The 23345-nt window shown below is 38.4% G+C and overlaps 1 protein-coding gene and 1 non-coding gene across 4 annotated transcripts in view; both read left to right on the top strand.

The window, feature by feature from the left end:
* The window catches only part of ERC2 (ELKS/RAB6-interacting/CAST family member 2), a 1176444-nt gene that overhangs the window by 197417 nt on the left and 955682 nt on the right, over nt 1-23345 (top strand). The gene's annotated exons all lie outside the window — the stretch shown is intronic.
* On the top strand, nt 15106-15269 carry LOC126015243 (U1 spliceosomal RNA). Its single transcript, XR_007498130.1, has one exon. It is a non-coding gene; the product is annotated as a U1 spliceosomal RNA (small nuclear RNA).

Raw genomic sequence — 23345 nt, 5'->3', positions numbered from 1 at the left:
TTTAAATGGCAAGTTACATTCACCTTTGTTGCAGTTACTGCAGAATTTGAGCTGCTAAGCATGATCCTCTATGCATATTTCTGTGTTTGTTCTTGGACTACAGGACTAAGCCCTGTTCTTACTTCTGGTCCTATGCTCAGGGATCTCTCCAGACAAGGTTGAGAAGAGTTGAGAATTGAACCTAGGTTGGCCATGTGCAAGTCAAATACCCTACTTCTGTGCTGTCTCTCCAGCCCCAGTGTTTTTGAATTGCATATATTCTCTACCAGGTGTTTGTATTGCTTTTTCTGCCTTCTTGCTAAAAACTGAAGTGCAAATTATATCTTGGTATTTTTTACCCTCAACTTATGCCAATACTTTCATACTGGTTTCTCAGCCTCTAATCTTCATCTGTTTAGGCAGTCTTATAGTTATTAAATAGTTATTAAATTCCATCTCCTTTTCCCTCATGATCCCTCTTTAAACTTTAATATAAATAAAAGCAAAATTAAATTCTTTTGAAGTGAAAGTAAGAGACTAGAGCCAGAATAATAGTATAGTAAGCAAGGCACTTACCCTGAAAGTGGCCAACTTAGATTTTATCCTTAGGATCCCATATTGTACCCAGAGCACCACTAGGATTGAGTGATCTCTGAGCCCAGAGCTAGGAGTAAGCCTTGAATGTTTCTGGGTAGAGTCACCAAACTAAAAATTAAAAAGTAAGACTGGGAATCTGGCTGAATGGGTAGAGTACCTTACTGGCATGTGTAGGGCACCTTGTTTAATTCCCAGCACCACAGGACTTCAGAAACACTGCTGGGTTTGGCACTGGTCACCATCAGCACCATAGCATCAACTGAGAACTAGCAGGAATGGCTCCTAGGGTTCCCCTTCCATTCCCATAGCACATCTGGATGTGACCCCTATGCAACTTAAGTAAAATTAAAAATATATTATTTATGTCAAAAGAGATAGCCCAGGGGCCGGAGAGATAGTAGAGAGGTGGGGTGTTGGTCTTGCATGCAGAAGGATGGCGGTTCGAATCCCGGCATCCCATATGGTCCCCTGAGCCTGCCGAGAGCGATTTCTGAGCAGAGAGCCAGGGTGTGACCCAAAAACCAAAAACCAAAACAAACAAACAAACAAAAAACAAACAACCCAAAAACCAAACCAAACAAAACAATAAAGAAGAGAGAGCCCATTTGCAATCCTGCATGTAAAACAAGTCTTGATTCCTGTCACCATATGGTCTCCTCAAGTACTGCCAGAAGTAACTCTGAGCACAGAAACAGGAGTGGGTTTTGCATACCGGTATGTGCCATGATCCCTTGATAAATAATTAAATAATTAAAAATATTCTTAAGAATGGTTGTGACAACTATGGAAAAATCAAATCCTGTATGCTGTAAATCCCTTCCCAACCTCTGTCTTTCTTAACTTTAGACAATTGTAACTTAAATGAGGAGTATGGCCAAACTATCTATCATATATAAAATTAACACCTTGATATCCATGTTTTAATTAATTCTGTCATATTGTTTCCTTGTATGCTATACTTTTATTTGTTTGATTCTTTATTCTTAGTAAACTCTGTTTCATGCACTAAGTTGTTTTGCTCATAGTTATATCCCAAAGGCAAAGAATTATGCCAGCACACCAACGTTCCATAGATCCTTTATTTGTTATGCTTTGTTTTGGGGTCCATACCTGGAGACACTCAGGGGTTACTCCTGGCTCTGGGCTCATGAATCACATTTGCTGGAGTTCAGAAGGCCAGATGGGGTGCTGGGGATTGAGCCAGGGTTGACTGCATGGAAAGCAAGCACTCTTCCTGCTGTGCTTTTCTCTTCAAAAGATACCTTTTGAATGAAGTAAATAGGGATCTAAGAATGGTCTATCTTAATTCCAAAAAAAGTTTTTGATTGTAAAATCAAAGAAATGTTAAATCAAGAATACATTCATGAGTGTAATTTGCAACCTGTGGTGTTAACGTCCCTCTGTGCTTTTTAAATTCTTACCCTTTTTTTTTTTTTTGGGCATTCTTATTGCCTTTCTGGTGAGCAGTGCTTACTATCTTTGTAGATCTCTCTTGCCTTTCATGAGACTTCCAGCTCTATATTCTTTTTCCTATTTAACATGTCTTGAGTTTTTCACACTTGTGTGCCTTTGCCCTTTTAGTGTTTGAGGGAAATTCATTATTTTTTCTGGGTTCCACTGAAAGTTTACATCCTCTATGAAGTTGTTCTTTGTGGTCAGATCAAATTGATGACTCTCTTTTATGTGCTGTTTCAGCATTTTGTACATGCCCCTCGAATGCTCACATCCCCCTTTCTGTTGATTATCCATTTCCTTATTTGTCACTTTCTCTTGATTAAGGATTCTCCAAGGCCAAGCACAATGCCTCATGCTTTCTCTGTTCATACATACTTAATGTCTTAGCAGAGTGCTTCTTAGCACAGTTGAATGAAAAAGTGAGTTGAGTGAATGTTGTGTGGGAGTCGTTGTAGCAGAAAGGAAAGATTCATTATTCTCTCTAACTCTTAGAAGACTTAAAAGAAGAAAGAATTATTTAAATTTTTTTACCACTGTTTATACCTAAGTTCTAAGACTTTTTTATTAATTTATTTCAAGAAATGCATCACTTAGTTGACATAGTTGAACATAATACATGTTTTCCAAATAAGTGAGAGCAAAGTTATTATTAAGAAATAGAAATAAAAAAGAAAAGAGAAAAAGAAAGAAAATTTAAAAAGGAAATAAAGGAAGCTTAGCAGCAAGCACATTTGTGAAAATTACTGTCTCCAATTGAGTCATGAATACATTGGCAGAAGTTTTAGTGAGCTCTTGTTGTTAGCTGTCTAGAATTAAATCAGTGTGTTACTAGAGGAATGACAGCATCAAACAAATAAAATTGGCCAGAAATTCAAAGCACCATTACTGATACTAAGACTTTTAGGGGCCTGTACTCAGCTTCCAAGCCTCCTAGAAGAAAAAAAGATATGGAGGATGAGGGAGGTTGCCCATACTGGCTCCCAAAAGCCTTGGTGCTATCACCCTACATAGTGTTGTATCTGAGGTTTGGCTATTTGATGTCCCCGAAGAGAATCGTAGAGGGGTGCTAAGGAAGAGCCATTGGGAAAATGCTTTTTCTGGGTGATGGATGCAGGAGGCATGGTTTTGGCAAGATGAGGTCTTGGTCCACCTTCTTCTCCTGAGATTGCCAGTTTCTGCTGTGTGGTTAGTAGTACCCATGATTTTTCATGTCTTGGCTTACATTTTTTTTTTTTTGAGAAAAGAGTGAGTCTATGGATCTGGCCTTGTGCAAACATGGTGACCAGGAAGAATTCATTGTATCATGAAAGTGTTTAGCAGAGGAGTTTTAATAGGTGATTTTTGCTAGACTTAAAAAAACCTCTTTCAGGGTCTTGAGAAGTAGTCCAGGGATAAAGGTGCTTGTCTTGTATGTGAATGACCCTGGTTCAAGCCTGGGCTCTGCATATTATTCCCCAAGCACTACCATGAATGATCCTGGAGCACAGAGTCAGGAGTAAGCCCCTAGCATCACAAGGTGTGATCCACAAAACAAACAAACAAAAAAAACAAACAAACAAAAAAGCCATACACAGCTACAAATAACTTCTCTCAAAATGAAAAGACAATTTGTCTGAGAAAGTAAAGGCCTGCAGCTTATTGAATTAATCTAATGATATTTTCCAATTTAATGTTTTCACTACTAGTTCTGACTATAAGAATAAGACAAGTTGTCTACTGATTTTAAAGGCTGGGGCCGGAGAGATAGCATGGAGATAGGGCATTTGCCTTGCATGCAGAAGGATGGTGGTTCAAATCCCGGCATCCCATATGGTCCCCCAAGCTTGCCAGGAGCGATTTCTGAGCGTAGAACCAAGAGGAACCCCTGAGCACTGCCTGGTGTGACCTCCCTCCCAAAAATAAATAAAAAAAATAAAGGCTGTATTAAGCTCTATAGATATGTAAATTCAAATATATATATGTACACATAATTTGCTCAACACTACAAGGGATATTATCCTGTATTGTGTGTATGATGTTTTTGTTCTTTTATTGTATTTAATTCCCTTTCATTTTTTAGTGAGAAAATTTGAAGGCGATTAACCTCCCAGAGTTTAAACAGTATAGATGAATATAATGATAGAGTCATTTCTTGCTTGAGTTAGGGACTTGGACTTTAGTAGTTTCACACACTGGGTTTTCGTAATTTCAATGCTAGCAGAGTTTTCTTTGCTCTTTTAAAGAAAAATGACTACAAATGTAAAGGAAATAAGCAAGATGTTATAAACTGCAAAAACTACGTTTTATTTTACTCCTTCTTAAAGCCATAAAGCCTACACATCTTTCTATTCTAATTCCACTATAGATTTTTATTTTATTTTTAAAAATAATATCTTTATTTAAGCCCCATGATTACAAGCATGATTGTAGTTGGGCTTCAGTCATAAACAGAACACCCCCCTTCACCAGTGCAACCTTCCCACCACCAATGCCTCCCATCTCCCTCCTCCCCCAACCCATGTCTTTGCGACAGGCATTCTACTTCTCTCACTCACTACCATTGTTATGATAGTTGTTAGTGTAGGGATTTCTCTAACTGAATTCACCAATCTTGTGGAAAGCTTCATAGCCTGGGCCAGTCCTTCCAGCCCTCATCTCTATTGTCTCTGGGCATTATTACAATAATGTCTTTTATTTTTCTTAAAAATACATAGATGAGTGAGACTATTCTGTGCCTATCTTTCTCCCTCTGACTCATTTCACTTGGCATAAAAGTCTCCATGTATATCCATGTTATTACGGATTTTTAAAGTAAAAAAAAACTCTTTAAGGATGCAACCTTAAAAATTCTTCATTTCAGAAAGAGATACAGTTGTCTGCAGTTGTTCTCTGTTGGTTTTGGACAGCCATTTTCTTCTAATCCCACTTTGGAGAGAGGCACAGTCTTACATCGCAAGTGGTATACAGCTGTCTGGATTCAAGGGGGCCATGGGCTGCCTTGCTGAGGGCTCTGGTATGTTTGGTGAGATTTATGCAAGCTCCAACCAATAATTCATCTTATTAGGAAAAATGGCAGTAGGAGCTGGAGTGAGTGAGGTATCGCATTAGGACTCGCTTCCATTTAAATTCTTCTTCTATTCAATAATGCTTTTGTTCTGGGCACTGGCAGTGTCTGTACTGTGATGCTTTCTTTGTATTCATGTTGGACATGATAAGCTAGCTCTGTTCCAGACTCAAAATTGAAATCCTTTTTTTTTTTCTCTCTCTCTCTCTCAACTTCAAACGTCTCAAATGAATTATAAAACAAAATAAATATCCACGGATGAAAAAGCACTTTGCAAGCCCTTGTTTAAAAATACTTTTTTTACTGTCCTTTTTGGAAAAAATTCTATTCTCTAGCTGGTTTAAAGATTCGAGAAAGAACCTTAATGCATATGAAATGTGTCTATGTGCATTTCATAGGCATGCGTACATAGGTTGCTGGATATAAGGGGAATTTAAAGAGATACGTGCAAAATTATCTAAACCAAAATAAAAGTAGCTTCAAGTTGATATTATTTAAGATTGATATCAAGGAATCGTCTTTCTGATGATAGGACATATAGTAGTTATAAAAAAGAAGCTTCTTTATGGTTGTTGCTTTTGTCTTCCAAATGATGGCCTGATTGTCCTAGGACTTATGTTGCTCAGGTTCATAAGTGGTTTCTTTATTCAGAACCTTTATTTCACCTTTTTTTTTTTTTTTGGTTTGTTTTTGGGCCACACGTTACAGTTGTCAGGGGTTACTCCTGGCTCTGTGCTCAGAAACTGCCCCTTGCAGGTGGTGGTGGGGGGACCATATCAGCTACCAAGGATCGAGTCCTGATTTCTTTTTCTGTTGTTGTTGTTGGTTTTTTTTATGGTGAAAAAATATCCTCTACATCCCTTTTCATAGACTTTACACTTTCAGGCAGAAGAAAATCAAATCTTCTGAAATTCCCTAAAGAAGTTCTTCAAGCAATCCTCTCAGGGAGGAGACTTGTGCCAGTTTCTAAAGTCCTGGGATGGGTGCAGATAGCATGGGGTTATGGCTGTTGTACCATCAGGGGTATGTGGTGGGAAGGCTGCATTTGGGTCAAAGATGTTGGACTCCACTGTGGCAATCTGGTTTGTGGATCTGGTATCCATGCTCTGAGACTAATTATGTGCTAATGGGATTCTTCTGTAGTTGAAAACCAAATGAGACTGGTCTCTGAGGCTCTAAGGGGAAGACTGGGAACGAGCTATGTGCTCTGGTATGTGCCTAGCAGATCTGCCATCTCCATCACTGTCATGAGTTTGGGTAGGAGTGGTTGCCTTCTTTGGACCTCAGTTATTCTCCTGTAAGAAAAGCAGCAAGGATGAGGATTATCTTTCTAATCTCATTCATCAGAACCTTTTTTGTTTTTAAAATGCATATTCAGCTTGTTTCAAAATCTAGGGTCATTCCTTCACAGTGTTTTTACTTGGTTTTGAAAGGCTAGTATCTGATGTGATCAAGGCCGACTTTTTTTTTGGCTAAACATTTTATTTGTAGGCCAGAGATAGTACAAGGATTAAGGCACTGGCCTTGCATGCATCTGACCTAGATTTTATTTCAGGCTCTGCATATGGTTCCATGAGCATTGTCTTCAGAAATCTGAGCCCATAGACATGAGAATTATGGTCCCCCACTCCACAGCTTATTTGATGAGACAGTCAAAATTTGAGAATTTTCTTCTCTCTCTCTTTCCTGTCCTCCTCCTCCTCCTTTTTTCTCCTTGTTCATTTTAAAAAATTAATATCTTTACTTAAGCACCATGGTCACAAACATGTTTGTAGTTGGGTTTCAGTTATAAAAAAAAGAATACTCCCCTTCACCAGTTCAAAATTCCCACCACCTCCTTCCCCACCCTCTGCCTGTCTTTGAGACAGGCATTCTATTTCTCTCACTACCTTGTCATTATGGTTATTAGTGTAGTTATTTTCTAACTGCACTCATCACTCTTGGTGATAAACTTTGTACCGTGGACTGGTCCAAAAGGGCTGAAAAGCCCTCATCTTTATTGTCTCTGGGTATTATTATCATACTGTTTTTTATTTTCTTAAATTTCACAGATGTGAAAGTATTCTGTGTCTATCAGCATAATAGTTTCCATGTCCATTCATGTATAGAAAAATTTTATGACTTCATTTTTCTGATGGCTGCATAGTATTCCATTGTGTAGATATACCACAGTTTCTTTAGCCACTCATCGGTTATTGGGCATCTGGGTTGTTTTCAGATTCTGGCTATTGTAAATAGTGCTGCAATGAATAGAGGCATGCAGAAGGCATCCTCATCCTTTTCCTTTTTCTCCTACTCTCTTTCTCCTCTTCCTCATCCTGGCTCTCCCCTCCTTCCCCCAACATTGTGCTTTGAGAATGTTTTCTCTCTGTTCTTGTACAGTAAAAGTGACGTTTAAAAATGATAGTTTCTTGGTGGCTAGTAAGTGTCTGATATGCATTATCTCTTAACTTTATCATGGCTTTGTGAGAGTTCTTTGTATAATTGACTTAAAAAACTGCAGGGAAACAGATCTAACTTCTTCTTTTTTTTTTTTTTTTTTTTGGTTTTTGGGCCACACCCGGTAACGCTCAGGGGTTACTCCTGGCTATGCGCTCAGAAGTCGCTCCTGGCTTGGGGGACCATATGGGACGCCGGGGGATCTAACCGAGGTCTGTCCAAGGCTAGCGCAGGCAAGGCAGGCACCTTACCTCTTGCGCCACCGCCCGGCCCCAGGGAAACAGATCTAGAGAAAAGAAATATCATTTGACCCATGACTGACTGATATTCAGAGAAAACCTCATTTATTTATTTATTTATTTTTGGGCACATCTGGTGGTGCTCCTAGCTCTGCACTCAGGAATCATTCTCAGGGGACCAAATAGGATGCCAGGGATGGAAGACTAGCTGGTCGCATGCAAGGCAAGGACCCTATATGCTGTACTCTTGTTCCAGTCCTGAGAGACAGCCTCTTTTTTTATTTTATTTTTTTGGGTTTTGGGGTCACACCCGGCAGTGCTCAGGGGTCACTCCTGGCTCCACGCTCAGAAATAGCTCCTGGCAGGCTCAGGGGACCATATGGGATGCTGGAATTCGAACCAATGACCTTCTGCATGAAAGACAAATGTGCTACCTCCATGCTATCTCTCTGCCCCAAGACAACCTCTTGATTTGAGATTATTTCCAATCAAAATTTGGGGGGGCACACCCGGTGACACTCAGGGGTTACTCCTGGCTATGCACTCAAAAACTGCTCCTGGCTTGGGGGACCATATGGGACCTGGGCGATTGAACCACGGTCTGTCCTAGGTTAGCGCGTTCAAGGCAAACTCCACTGCTTGTGCCGCCTCTTCTGCCCCTTCCAATCAAGTCTTTGATATTTTTACTGTTAGGTTAATTATGACTTTATATCTTCCTGTAAACCTATAATGTTAATGTTATCAAGTTTCTTAATACTTAAATTTGTCTTTAGATGTCAGAAGGTTGAACTGTTATGATTATGTCATCAGAGTCTTTTATTTTATTTTATTTTATTTTATTTAAACACCTTGATTACATACATGATTGTGTTTGGGTTTCACTCATGTAAAGAACACCACCCATCACCAGTGCAACATTCCCATCACCAATGTCCCAAGTCTCTCTCCCTCCTCCCCACCCGACCCCCGCCTGTACTCTAAACAGGCTCTCCATTTCCCTCATACATTCTCATTATTAGGACAGTTCAACATGTAGTTATTTCTCTAACTAAACTCATCACTCTTTGTGGTGAGCTTCCTGAGGTGAGCTGGACCTTCCAGCCCTCCTCTCTTTTGTCTCTGAGAATTACTGCAAACATGTCTTTCATTTTTCTTAAAACCCATAGATGAGTGAGACCATTCTGCGTTTTTCTCTCTCTTTCTGACTTATTTCACTCAGCATTATAGATTCCATGTACATCCATGTATAGGAAAATTTTATGACTTCATCTCTCCTGACAGCTGCATAATATTCCATTGTGTATATGTACCACAGTTTCTTCAGCCATTCGTCTGTGAAGGGCATCTTGGTTGTTTCCAGAGTCTTGCTATGGCAAATAGTGCTGCAATGAATATAGGTGTAAGGAATGCTCCACATCACTAATCATCAGGGAGATGCAAATCAAAACAACGATGAGATACCACCTCACACCACAGAGAATGGCACACATCACAAAGAATGAGAATAAACAGTGTTGGCGGGGATGTGGAAAGAAAGGAACTCTTATCCACTGCTGGTGGGAATGCTGTCTAGTTCAACCTTTATGGAAAGCGATATGGAGATTCCTCCAGAAACTGGAAATCAAGCTCCCATACGATCCAGCTATACCACTCCTAGGAATATACCTTAGGAACACAAAAATACAATACAAAAACCCCTTCCTTACACCTATGTCATCAGAGTCTTATACATCCTTGCTCCACTGAAATCTCTTATCCAAGTAACACAACCATATCACTCATTGTATCACTCATATATTGACTTACTTTATTTATTTATTTATTTGTTATTTTTTGTTTTTTTGGGCCACACCCGATGATGCTCAGGGGTTACTCCTGGCTATGTGCTCAAAAATCGCTCCTGGTTTGGGGAACCATATGGAATGCCTGGAATCGAACCACAATCTGTCCTGAGTCAACTGCGTGCAAGGCAAACATACTGCCATTGCTCCGGCCCCCATGTATTGCATTTTTAAAAGTAAATTTTTTTTTACTTACAGCATCAATTGTGGTAGATTTTTCTTATCCACTTTTGCTTTTGTTTGTTTGGGGGCCATGTCCAGCAAAGCTCAGGAATCATTCCCGACTCTGTGTGTTGAAGGATCACTCCTAGTTGCACAAGACAAGTGTATTATCTCTCTGACCCCCTCCTTTTTAGTTTTAAATGTCTCTCTCCTTTTTGAAGTAGCATCTTGATAAGTGGTAGATATCTGGCCCATGCCAGGATTATTCCATCTTTTGAAAGAGTACAGTCTGGAACAAGGAGTGGTGGAAACCAAGTCACAAACATAACATTACAGATTTGTGTTGTGTCTTGAATCATTATTTCCCTGATTTTTTTCCAGTTATTGCTTTCATTCAGAAAGTTACATAATATCATCACCTACTATCTCTACTTCAACTAAAGACAGGCAAAGTCATTTAGTTGTTTGCAATTCAAAGACAATTAAGTGTAGCAGCAATGAGTTCATGGCAGATGTCCTGGGTTGTTTAGGCTGGAATATCCAAAATGCTATTGCTTGGGTAGTGTTGAAATAACTGGCATTCGTTTCTTTTAACTCTGAAGTCTGAGGTGCCAAGGAAGTGGTTCAGGAATTCATTCTGGTGACTATTTCAGACAGTGCCTATTTTCAAATTCATTTCTGACTCTCTTCTCACTGTGTTCTCTTATATAAGAAGGGTAAGGGAGCTTTAGGGAGTCTTTATAATGATAAGATGTCCATCATGAGGACCTCAGTTCTATGAAATACTTTGCTCCAAAAGCCTGTGCTTCCAAATAATGTAATATTGGGGATTGTATTGAAATTCCCATAAAATAAAGAATTTTAGTAGGATATAAACATTCAGTCCATCACAGTAGACAGTATAATCATTCTCGCAAAAATTTTGCTAAATGAAAATGAGAAATAGAAGTTAAGGAGCCCACAATGCTACCCCTGATAATTTTGAGAGGTCCTAAGCAGTGTTCTGGAAATCTGGACCCTTCTTTTGGAGACTCTTGGTCTGGCTGTGTCCAGTCCAGAAATGCATTGCTATTCATGCAGTGTTACTGCAGTGCCCAGCAGTCCTGCGAATCATAGGATCTCTCTCAGGACTCAAACTCCAGGCTTGTATATGTTAGGCATGCGCTCTAGTCTTTTGAGCCATCTTCTTTGCTATTCCCATAACATTTTTAACAACTTTATGAGGTAGAACACAGACTGTTAAATACTCCCTTTAAAAAGTTATGATTTAGAGACCAGAGAAAGATAATACAGGAAGTAATGTACTGTGTCTTGCCTTGCATGTGATTGCAGCCATAACCCTGGTTTGAATCTTCAGTACCACATGGTCCACTGAGCATCGTCAGGGCTCATTCCTGACAGAGAGTGGAATAGCCCCTGAGAATTGCCAGGAACTTGATATAATTCAGTGATTTTTGAGTATATTTCACTGTGCAGCCATCATTACTTTAATTCTAAAACATTTACTTCATTTCCTTGACAAGCTTCCTACCTTTTAGCAGTGATTTTTGCCATTTTTTTCTTTCAGTAACTCAGTTTCATTTATTTTCTTCTAATGATTCTTGATATGTTAAATTCATTAATTTAATTATGATTTAATAATTTAATTAATCATTCATTAATTTTGTGTCTGTTTCTCCATACCTGCCTTGTCTGTCCATTTCTATCCCTTGTCTCTAAGACATAATATTAAAGACTCTGAACATTGTGTGGGTAAAGCTGTAGGCAGCTAACCTAGAGAAAGAAATAATGGCGTAAGTCTTTGATTCTAGTTTATTAATAAAGCAAAAAGTAAAAGAGAATTTGAGTTATAAGACTGCTTAAGAACTAGCATGTTAATGTTTCTCTGCTATATGTTAATGATTCATCTCAAACTTTTCTTAGTTTTTCAAGTCATTTAAAATTCCACCACGAGCACAAAATTGTGTGTGAAAAGGCTGTTTTAAAGTAGAAATGAATGAAAATGTCAAGTGTTAAAAACTAGTACTGACATTTCAGATGACTTTTTCAAAGATTCACTTAGGTTGTCTGTTAACAATAATAGCATTATAGAATTAAAGTAAGCTATTATATATCCCTCAAAAATAAAGACCATATGTAGAATATGTAATTACATAGGAATATAATTATATTTTATAACATTATCGTGTTATGTGTAATTATACATATCATTTGTTCATATTTAATCTGTCAGGATTCCTTTTTTTTAATGACATGTTTATTAGCAATACAGACTAATGGTTAGGAGATTAAGTGCTGTTGTGGTTGTGTGTTAACTTCCATAAAACAACTAATTATAAGAGACTCCTCAACAAATACAGTTAGAAGTAGAAGGTGACCAGAAGAGACAAGACAGTGCCATTGCAGACATAACCATTATAATTGATACTTGCTAGAAAATTGAATTTGACATTACTAACAATTATACCAACATTCATGGAGATGGAATATCACAGGCATAGGCATCTTATGGTCACAAAATATCTTTTAATATTTTTCAAATAGTTTTGTTTTAGCGTTAGAGGTCAGTTACCAAATCAGACATATTCTTTGAATTTTTTTAAATTGAATCACTGTGAATTACAAAGTTATTCATGATTAAGTTTCATGATTATGTGTCAACACCACTCCTCTCCACCCATGTCCCCAGTTTTCTTCTGCCCCCCTCAACTTATCAACAAGTAGGATTTTGAGATCATTTAAAGAGTTTCTTATGTCTTTCTGGATCTATTCATTTGCAGTTAAGAGCAAGGATTCTAAGTAGGTTTTTCAAATTCTTTACTCACACACAATGATCTATCTTCAAATGCTTTCTAACTTCTTTAAGATCAAAGGACGGACTTATAGTAGGATTGCATAGATGAGGAAATTTCCTGTGGAGGAGGTCACATCTTCACACAACTTCCATTTCATCTCCATAGTCTGAGGAGGACTAGCTTTGGGAAGAGGAGATCACATCCTCATGTATCTTCCATTTCATCTTCTCAGGGACCAGCTTCAGTGAAGAGACCTAGGTCTGGTGCATCAAGCTTGGTCTTAACTCTTAGCTACTCTCAGTTGCTGCACTCTCTTTCGTGGTGCCTATGGATTTCTTTTCTGACTTATAAAGGAAACGAATTCTATATGTCTTAAAAATCACATTGCTCAATCATCTTAGACTTTAATATCTAACATTGTTATCTATATCTTGTTATCTGTAGTTATCTCATATTGTATAATGGATGGGGTACTATACTTAGAATTTCCTTAGTTTGTATTCTAATTGCACAGACTGGCTTTTAGTGTGCTTCTTTTGAGTGGGGTTTTATTTATTTAAAGATAAAATAACTAAAGCTCTTAATCATGTGTTTAAGAGCTTTTTGTTTATTTGTTTCTGGTGATGTTCAGGGAATATACTAAGCTTGGTGCTTGGGGTTCATTTCTGGTGAGGTTCAGGGGACCATGTGATATCTGGCATCAAACTTGGGCATCCTGGAGACTAGATATGTGCTGTTGAGCTCTCTCTAGTTCCAACTATATGAATTTTAACTTTAAAGAGCAAACAGTCCCTGAATGTGCTGCTTTTATAAATAAAGCAAAATAACCAAGCAGAAATGTATCAAATATGACAGTACCTCTAGGTCCAAGTAAGGGTTTAGGCTAATTAAGTTTTTGCAGTGTATTAGTAAAGAATTTCTTAGATTGCTAAAGAAAGAAAGTCATAAGAGATTTGACATTCCCATCCTTCTCCAAGGCAAAGGGGACATTTTGAAAAGTCAACTTCTTGGTGAAATTTTGTAGCGGAGAGCAGGACTTAGTTCATCCATGGGAAAAGACATCTAGTCTGGAATGAAAACTCTTCAAAGGAAAATATCTCGGTATTCATACTGGGAAACTTCTGCCAACACATAATCAAATTCACTTTTGGGAGAATTCCATCGCCCCTATTTTGCAATGGGAAGAGTGGTAGGTACATTTTCCCAATGAATTCACCGATTTCTTCCTTTAGATGGTAGTTTGTTTTGATTAGATTTTTGCACCATACTTAAAAGTGCTCAGGGGCTACTCCAAGCTTGATGCTTAGGGCACTACATGATACCAGAGATTGAACCCTGGACTCCTGCATACAGACCGTCGATTCCAATCTTTTGAGGTTATATCTCCAGTTGGTCGTTTGAAGAGAAGCTGCCTTATATTTGTCTCTCATGTCAGTAAAGAGGAAGAGAAGCAAAAGGAGACTTGTTTTCCACAGATTTCATTGTGGTTTTGGCAGACCATGAACTATAAGCATTCAATTCCCACTTAAACCCTCTGGAATCAGATAGAGCTGCTCTTCCAGCAGTTAGCACCCACACTCCTGTCCTCTGTTAAATATCCCCCATTTAAATGACTTCTGTGCATTTGTGGTGAAGACTGAAACTTGTGTGACTGCCTCCTTAACTTCATGTCACCAAGAGATGTCTTACATCACACATTCAGTACAGGGATTTGGGGACCCTTCAGTAACACCTCATCATACACTCCTAGGAGAAAACTGGTATTTGATCAGTTCTAAGACTCCAGACTAAATCTGGAGAGGAAATTCAGGAACACCAGATTTCTGTGGGTTACTGAAGCCTCCTTAAGCAAACTGCCTGCTAGTGGCTCAGCAAATGTGGCTCAACCATTTGTTCTTGCTCTGGACTCCCAAATGCTTCTACCTGCAAATAATACTTTCTCCTTGTGTGTTTTCTTGCTTTGTCTCTGAGAGAAGATTTTCTCGTCTTGACCAGGACAATGCTTCTCTCTTGAATGAGCCACTGAATGTTTTCAGAGGCTAGAAATACTTGGCAAAGAAGCCGTTACATCCTGAAAGCTTCAGAGGAAAGTGTTCTGTCCTGTATGCATATGGAAATGTCTGCTCTTGAGGCAGAGGAAGGAAGGAAACTGGAGACACTGATGGTGGGAAATGTGCACTGGTGAAGGGATGGGCATTAGAACATTGTATGTCCGAAACTCAATCATGAACAACTTTGTAGCTGTGTATCTCAGAGTGATTCAACAAAATATTTTATTAATTAAAAATATTCAGGAAAATAGCACAATTGGACAGTTCTTTAGGGTTCAAACCACAGTTAGACTCCAGGCACAATCCCCATTCTGTGTTTTCATAGGTGCCTCCAATTTCTGTAGCACATAGTGGCTTTTCTCACATCCAGTTGCATGGTAGATGAAGAAAGCAGCCATGTGGATAAATGCATTTGGAAGTGATACTTACAACTGGCCACTGAGATGACCCACCCAAGACTTCAACATACATGAACTCCATTTCCACTTTAAAAATCTTTGAATTATACTTACCTGGCAGGAGAGATACCATGATCACGAAGGTGGTTTCCCCAGGGTGAGGCTTATCCATTGCACTCCGGATGTGCTGACCCCTGCGATTTCCCCAAATGTGGGAAACTCGACTGCATAATTTGTGGTGGTGGGGGACTGCATTCGCGCTCTCCCCTGGGGGAAAAAATCTTTGAATTGTCAATCGTCAGAGCCACAGTGGACATTTTCTCATTGTTGTCCCTGTATATTTTTCCTTTTTGCATTATTTGTTAGTTATGTGCATGTAATAGGTCAACTCTTGCACCTGAAAGAAGCTTGGAATGCTACTGTCTAGGCTCTTACCCTCTGAGTTCCTTCATCTTGTACAAATACCGAGTGCTTAGCTAAGTATCCCAGCCCCGTTTTTTGTTGTAAGAGTTAAAAAAGTACTATCTGTTGGCTATACATCTTGCAACAAAATAGGAGGCTCTTAAATAGAATGGTAAAAGTTCTGTGAAGCAAGAATTGGAATTTGGCTAAAGAATTGTTTAGCTTAGGGAACATTAGTAGTATTTTAATGCCTGCCACTTAATTATTCAATTTTTTGTTCTATTTATTTTTATTTTGGGTTCTTGTCCAGCTGTGCTCATTAATTACCTCTGGTGGTGCTTGGTGGGTCATATATATGGGGATCAAAATGGGTCAGCGATATGCTATGAAGCACTTTGACCCTTAAACTCTAACGCCAGCCCCTCAAACTGTTTTAAAAATAATGAGTGATGGGGCTGGAGCAGTGGTGCAAGCGGTAAGGTGTCTGCTTTGCCTGTGCCAGCCCAAGACAGACCATGGTTCAATCCCCTAGTGTCCCATATGGTCCCCCAAGCCAGGAGCGATTTCTGAGTGCAGAGCCAGGAATAACCCCTGAGCATCACCGGGTGTGGTCCAAAAATCAAAATAAAATAAAATAAAATAAAAAGAATGAGTGCTGGAAGGAGATAATATGATATATATGATACTACTTCAGGAACAATATTGTAAACCATTGTGTCTAAGAGGACAAAAAGAAAAGAGAGAGAGAGAAAGAGGAAAGAAGAGAGAGGGAAAGTTGCTATAAAGGTAGGTAGGGAAGGGAGGGAAACTGAGGACATTATGGCAGGAAGTGTGCACTGATGAAGGGATGGGTGTTGGAACATTGCAACACTGGAACTCAATCATGAACAATTTTGTAACTGAGTATCTCACGTGATTCAATTAAAATGATCAATTAAAAATACTCAGGAGATTGGTAGAACACATACCTAGCCTATGTGATGCCCTGAGTTTGATCCCTGGTCTTAAATATATTCCCATCCCCCAACTGCTGAGGTACATCCTGGTGGTTCTCTGCAGTGAAGTTTCAGGACCACAGAGTGAATCATTTCTGGCTGTGCCCTGTAAGAAATAAAACAAACAAACAAACAAAAAAACCCACCAACATATTTATTTATTTATTTATTTCTATTAAAAAATCTTTAGTCTTCAAAAAATTTTTGTTTGTTTTTGGTTTTTGGGTTACACTGGCAGCGCTCAGGGATTACTTCTGGCTCTATGTTCAGAAATCACTCCTGGCAGGCTCAGGGGACCATATGGGATGCTGGCATTTGAACCACCATCCTGCATGCAGGCAAATGCCCTACCTCCATGCTATCTCTCCTGCCCCTTTAGTTTTAAAATTACAAATATATTTGTAGTTGGGCCTTAGTTATAATAAGAACAGCTCCCGTCATCTGTGAACATACCCACCACCAATGCCTCCCATGTCCCTTATCCCCTACCCCCTGCCTGTATTCGAGACAAGTGTTGTACTTATCTCTCTCATTCATTGTTATGGAAGTTTTTAGTGTAGTTATTTCTCTAATCGCACTCATCACTCCTATCACGTGCTGGTCTTTTCAGCCCTCATTTCTATTGCCTCTGGGTATTGTTACCATACTGTCTTTTATTTTTCTTAAATCTCGTAGATGAGTGAGACTATTCTGCATTTTTCTCTCTCCCTCTGACTCATTTCACTCAGCATGATAGATTCCATGTCCATCCATGTATAGGAAAATTTCATGACTTCATCTCTCCTGACGGCTGCATAATATTCCATGGTGTATATGTTCCACAGTTTCTTTAGCCACTTGTTTGTTGCCGGGCATGTGGGTGTTTCCAGATTCAGGCTATTGTAAATAGTGCTGTAATGAATCTAGATGTGCAGAAGGGACCAGAATATTTAAAAGTGAACTATGTTGGGTGACATAGAAGTGGTGATAGGGGAAGGAATTGCAATAAATCTTAAAAAATGTCAGGCAAGATGGTGTAGTGGGTAGGGCCAATCTGGATTCAATTCTTGGAGCCCCACATAGTCTTTTCTAAAGTAATTTCTGAGCACAAAGGCGAGAGTAAGATCTGAGCATGCCAGCTGTGGCCCCATAGCCAAAAATTAAAGTGATTTATAATGATTTGACAAGAAATTAAAATGAAAGAGCTGTCTTTGACATCAACACCTAGCTGACTAGTATTACTGAAAAAAATTTCATCCTTTCTTTGATATCTCTGGTTGCTTCTTTCCACATATTTAAATATCTTGTTATTTCTTAAATGTGTGCCTTCTTTTTAGCTGTGTAGATGAAAGGTAGATTTGTGCTGGAGTAGGAGTTTTCATGGTCCTTCAGTGGCTGATGAATTACTGGCTACTAGTAGGGAAAGAACTGGACCTCAAGATAGAAATGACTGAGAGTTCCTTGTAGGGCTTTTTTATAGACTAGTTAATGGGAAATCAATTTTATCCATCTTTGAGTTGGCCTTAAATCAACGGTTTCCTGTTTTCCTTTACTCTAAAAATTGCCAAAGTGCTCAGTATTTTGTTTCCCACTGTTGCATTTATTTGATGATTAAAAATTTATGTTGATTATGGTCATGTATTTACTCAGCAGGAGGAAGGAGAGCGATGTTAATTCCAGCTTCGTGTCCACCATCACTGTCTTCACGGCCATGCTAACAGGGAACATTTCCTATGCACTCGTTATGTGCCAGGTCCTGTCCTTCATGCTTTATGGGAACTTGTTCATGAAACTTGATCATCATCATATGTGGTCTTCATGGAACCCTATAAATTAGATACGATTATTAGTTTCTATTTATGGGTAAAAAAAAGTCAATGCTCAGCGTGCTTTAGTAATGTTTACAAGATGATGTAGGCTGTCATGTATAGATGCAGGATTTAAAACCCAGTTCTTGACCTCTCTATTTGGAAGCCCAGGCAAGTGGAGTGACTTTCTTTAGGTCACATAATTGATTAGGAGTAAAGCTGGGCTAAGAATTTAAGTCCTCCACTCTCAGCTCAGTACAACATTTCAATGCTGTGCCACCTTCCCGTATTGGTCTTTAATGAAAACCAGAATCCTCCTTGCTTACCAAAGTAATTGGCAAGAGGCCTTTCCCACATAGATTGTTCTCAGTGTTACGAATCTTGGCAAAGCATCACATCTTATCAACTGGTGTGTTCCGCAGCTATCACTGACAGTCTGGGTGAGGAATCCAGGATCCCTATGTCTTGGTGCTTATAGACATTACCTGTCAGTGTTTTCTCAGCTGTTGGCTCATGCTTATTCCATCCCAAAGAAAGCCTCAGACCATATGTCTATATGTTCAAATTTTCATACCTTTCTCTGCAGATCAACGATTCCATAGCACACTGGGACCACATGTTTTTGGCTGACATCTGCTGTTTGTCTTTTCACTCACATGACGCAGCTCACGGAAGGGTTGCAGCCATGAGCAGTGCTGTACAATCCTACACACAGGATTACGGAAAAAAGGGATCAGGGAACCTGCCCTGAAAATCTGATTAGAGACAAACGGAAAATGATAAATAGGAAAATAAAGTCGCAGGAGAAGGAATACAAGCCAAGTTGTCGGGAAAGAGATTCTGTTTTCTTTGAAAGAGTTATGTTAAGCCTTTGCTTGTGAAGGGAATATGGATTTATTAAAAAAAAAAGTTCAAGACTTTTGATATAAGCCAATTCATATTTTTTATATAGCTCGGGGATGGCTTTCATAGCAATGAAACCCTAAACTGCTTTAGAGCACAAAATTTTATCATTTTTTTGTTTTTTCCCCATAGTGTGGAAAAGAGCTTAAGGTCACACATTTTTTCAGATCTGCAGGAACTCATATTTTCCATGTTTGGGGATAAGATTACAGTAGATTCTAAACATCTGGCTAGTCCCTATTTAAATAATTGTGGTGTTCCATGCACATCATACATACATAATTATATTTTTTATTCTATTTACCTTTTTGTGTTTTAGACATTCTGCAATCTGGATTCGATTCTGACTCCAGTAGCTATTGGAAGTCACTCTCCTCAACGTTGGCAAAGTGTATTTTTCTCCCCTTTCCATATAAACTCAAATATGGCTTAGTTTCTTTTATTTTCATCTTTTCCTCCTCAAAATTAGGTGACTTTGGGAGCTTATGTGATTTGTGCAAAATGAAGTTCTGTAGTATTTTTAGAGCAGGGGAGCCATTTGAATTGGCTGGAGGAGATGCAATTTTAGATGCTGGCCTGTTTTTGCTAACAATATGATTGCAGTTAAATCCTTAGGTCAAACCATTTCATCCTCTTGTTTTCAGGAAAGGAGACTGAGGAGTGATGTCTGATAAATGATTTTGAGTTTGTGGAAGTGATAGGCCCTGGACACTTTTTTACCAGCTGTCCCCACCCCCAACTACAGTAAAACAAAGAGGAATAGAAACCCATTCTCCCTCCCATTGCTTCACTATACTATCTGCTGAAGCAGTTTCCCTCTGTTCCTCTCATTGTTCTTTTTTTTTTCCCTGTTTCAGTCATGGAGTTCCTATTATGTGTTAGATTTGGTCTAAGGTGAATTTGGCTCTGAGATTTCCCTTGAGAATCTTACTTCTCTCTTAATCTTTCTTTCTCTTCTAGAGACTTCTCTTTTTCTTTCTTTCTTTCTCTCTTTCTCTCTCTCTTTCTTCTTTCTTTCCTTCTTTTTTTTTCTTTCTTCTTTCTTTCTTTCTTTCTTTCTCTTTCTTTCTTTCTTTCTTTCTTTCTTTCTTTCTTTCTTTCTTTCTTTCTTTCTTTCTTTCTTTCTTTTCTTTCTTTCTTTTTCTTTCTTTCTCTTTCTTCTCTCTTTCTTCTTTCTTTCTCTTCTTTCTTTCTCTTTCTTTTTTTCTTTCTTTCTTTCTTTCTTTCTTTCTTTCTTCTTTCTCTTCTTTTCTTTCTTTCTTTCTTTCTTTCTTTCTTCTTCTTTCTTTCTTTCTTCTTCTTTCTTTTCTTTCTTTCTTTCTTTCTTTCTTCTTTCTTTTCTCTTTCTTTCTTTCTTTCTTCTTCTTTCTTTCTTCTTTCTTTCTTTCTTTCTTTTTCTTCTTTTCTTTCTTTCTTTTCTTTCTTTCTTTTTTTTCTTTCTTTCTTTTTCTTTCTTCTTTCTTTTCTTCTTTCTTTCTTTCTTTCTTTCCTTTTCTCTCACTCAGACTAGTGCTTTGAAAGATCTGTATTTTTCTGCCATAAAACACACTTTCTCCCCCTCCCCAAAAGATGGGGGAAAATGTCTGTGAGTCTTTTGGAGCAAATGCTGCCTGAAGCTGAGGAGTTTTTGGGATTCCCAGAAGAGTTCTCGAAACTTAAACTCTCTCCATGTGTTAATGACAGAATGATTCTTAATGTCACACTGACTGCTCTTCACTTAACATGGTTGAAATATTATTCTGTTAGAGTTTATCAAACATTTTAGTACACCATTTGCTTTACAATATTTTTTCCTTGTTTTTTTTTTCTTGTCTAAAAACTATGTGCATCTTATATGGTATATGCTTTTATTTAGTTGTTGTGTACCAGGAAGCCTAGAAGAAAATGTAGCCTGCCATAATGTCAGAAGTGGAAGCCATTGTGATTTCCTTTATCATCTGAGGGTTAAATTAATTAACAGTACAATTGTGTTTGCTCACATTTTGTTTATCTTTAAGGACTAGACTACGATTTTAAACTTATTTTCCTTCTTATGGACTAGAGATGGGACCAATCTTTATTACCCAGAGCAAATTTAGAGTTTTGCAATTGTGTGGGGTGTGTGTGTGTGTGTGTGTGTGTGTGTGTGTGTGTGTGTGAGCGCGTGCACATGCGAGTGTCCTAATCAAAAGGGTTTGAAGGCCAAGTATCAGGGGAAAATTATGTTCCTTTGGGGCCAGGTTTATGAATCAGCTAAGCAGTAAATCATTGGCCTTGCTGTGTGAGAACCCGAGTTTGATTCCTGCCACTACCCTTCCCTCCACCTCTCTTCGCCCCCAGTTGTGCTTGTATTCTTGTAGAGTGAGAGCAGATGCCTGTGGTCACATGTCACATGCAGTTGAAATTCTGTGACAGACTGCAGACAAGGAAGTTTGCCTTTTTAAAATGATAATTGGAGAATGATCCCATCCCAGAATCTAGATGGAAAGTAAAAAGGTTTATGATCACTCTCCGTCAACCACTCACTTTTGTACTTGAAGGCTAATTTTTTCCACCTTTTCCCCATGCCATAAATGCTAAGTTCACAGCAGTTTGACTGGGGTTTGGACAATAGGTGGAACCATCTGGCAGTGTCTTAACCTGAGGTGGACATTGGAAGGACTTCTCTACCTTGGCTGGTGTGGAATGAAAGCCATGAAAGGTGTAATTGGGTTTAGAGAATTGGGACCAAAGTGCTCAAAAGGAGATTTAGAGAAGGCCCTGGAGGATAGTCTTAGAGGTCTCTGATGTAGGTGAAAAAGAGGAAATGATGGCTTCTGATTCAGTGAGCTCTTGATTATTGATTCAGTAGGATGACTACCTTAAAGGATATGTACTTTCATGGTTGAGAGAAGATGAAAGAATTGAAAAACCTGGCAAGGAAGATATTGAAAACTATTTCTAGGACCAGGGAGACAGCAGGAGGACATGCTTTACATGCAAGGGGCTCACTCAGTTAGATCCTTGTTACAGAATAGTCTCCTGAGCATAAGAGCTGGGTGTAGCTACTGAGTATCTGCAGACGTAGCCCCAAAACAAACAAAAAAGAGAATGAAAATTGCCTTCTCTTTTTTTTTTCTTACCCTTTGGACCTTTGCATGTATTTTTACTGGTATTGGTTCATGTTCTTTTAGAAGAGTTTTTATATTTAGCTGGTTTTCTAATAGGTAAGCAATTTCATTTCATGCCTTTGAATAGACTTTCAAAGGAGCTCTCAAATAAATTACCCAGGCAGGAAGCCCCCATAATATTTTATTATTAGATTAGACCCAAATGAGGTGGAAGAGAATGATGGAGATTTTCTCTCATCTTTCTCAGGAGACACCACTGCTATTTTCTAAATTTTCCAAGTTGAGAGCCCCTTCCTCTTTGTCTACTCTTAGGATTATTGAAATGCATACCAAGATCCCAGAAATCAAGATTATGGCTTTGGCAATAATATTTATATATATCCATATATATACACATATATGCTCTCGGGCCTATCATTAACCTGTGTGGCTCTGATTTTCTCATTTGTAAAATGAAGTTAAAAGGCTAATCTTAGAGATTTCTTTTAGCTCTAAAAACTTTGATTCTGTGTCAAACCCAAAGAGTGTGTGTTTTTGTTGCTGTTGTCATGGCAGAATATCCTAGATAATCCTGACTGATAAAAGAATTACTTTATAACCTACACTTTCTAGAACTTTATATATGTATATTAACTGACTCATTTTCATAACAAACCCTATGTAATAGGACCTCTTACATCCCTTCATTTTATAAACTATGTAAAGGAGACACCGAGAGATCACTTTTGATTACTTATTAAAATGTAGTTATAATATTTAAGATGGAAACGATTTTAGAGAGCTTTATCTAAGAAATAATTTTTGAAATTTGATTAAGTTGAGTCTCTTAAAACTAAAAAAGTAGGGAGGGGAAAGGACATCAGGGGAGGGGAGAGGAGAGGAAAGGGAAGAAATTATCCAGGAGGAAAGGGAAAGAGGGGAGAAGGCACTCTTCAAATTCTCTTCCAGCCTCAAGCAGGAAGATAATTAAGACTCAGTAAGGAACATGCATTTTGTTCAAGAATCTCTTCTTAGGAGCAATAATATTTCTGCTTAATTTGAAATAAAAATATTTAAAAAGAGTTTTAAAATTTAAAAAGGAATGAAAATGAAATGACCACATGTCTTTGAGAAAATTTGAAGCAATACATTTTGGGACATGCTGAAACCATTTAGTAACCAGTAAAATGA

The sequence above is a fragment of the Suncus etruscus genome, chromosome 7 (assembly GCF_024139225.1).
Source record: "Suncus etruscus isolate mSunEtr1 chromosome 7, mSunEtr1.pri.cur, whole genome shotgun sequence".
Taxonomy (NCBI): Eukaryota; Metazoa; Chordata; class Mammalia; order Eulipotyphla; family Soricidae; genus Suncus; species Suncus etruscus.
The sequence above is the reverse complement of the archived record's forward strand: the minus strand, read 5'-3'. Positions and strand labels throughout refer to the sequence as shown.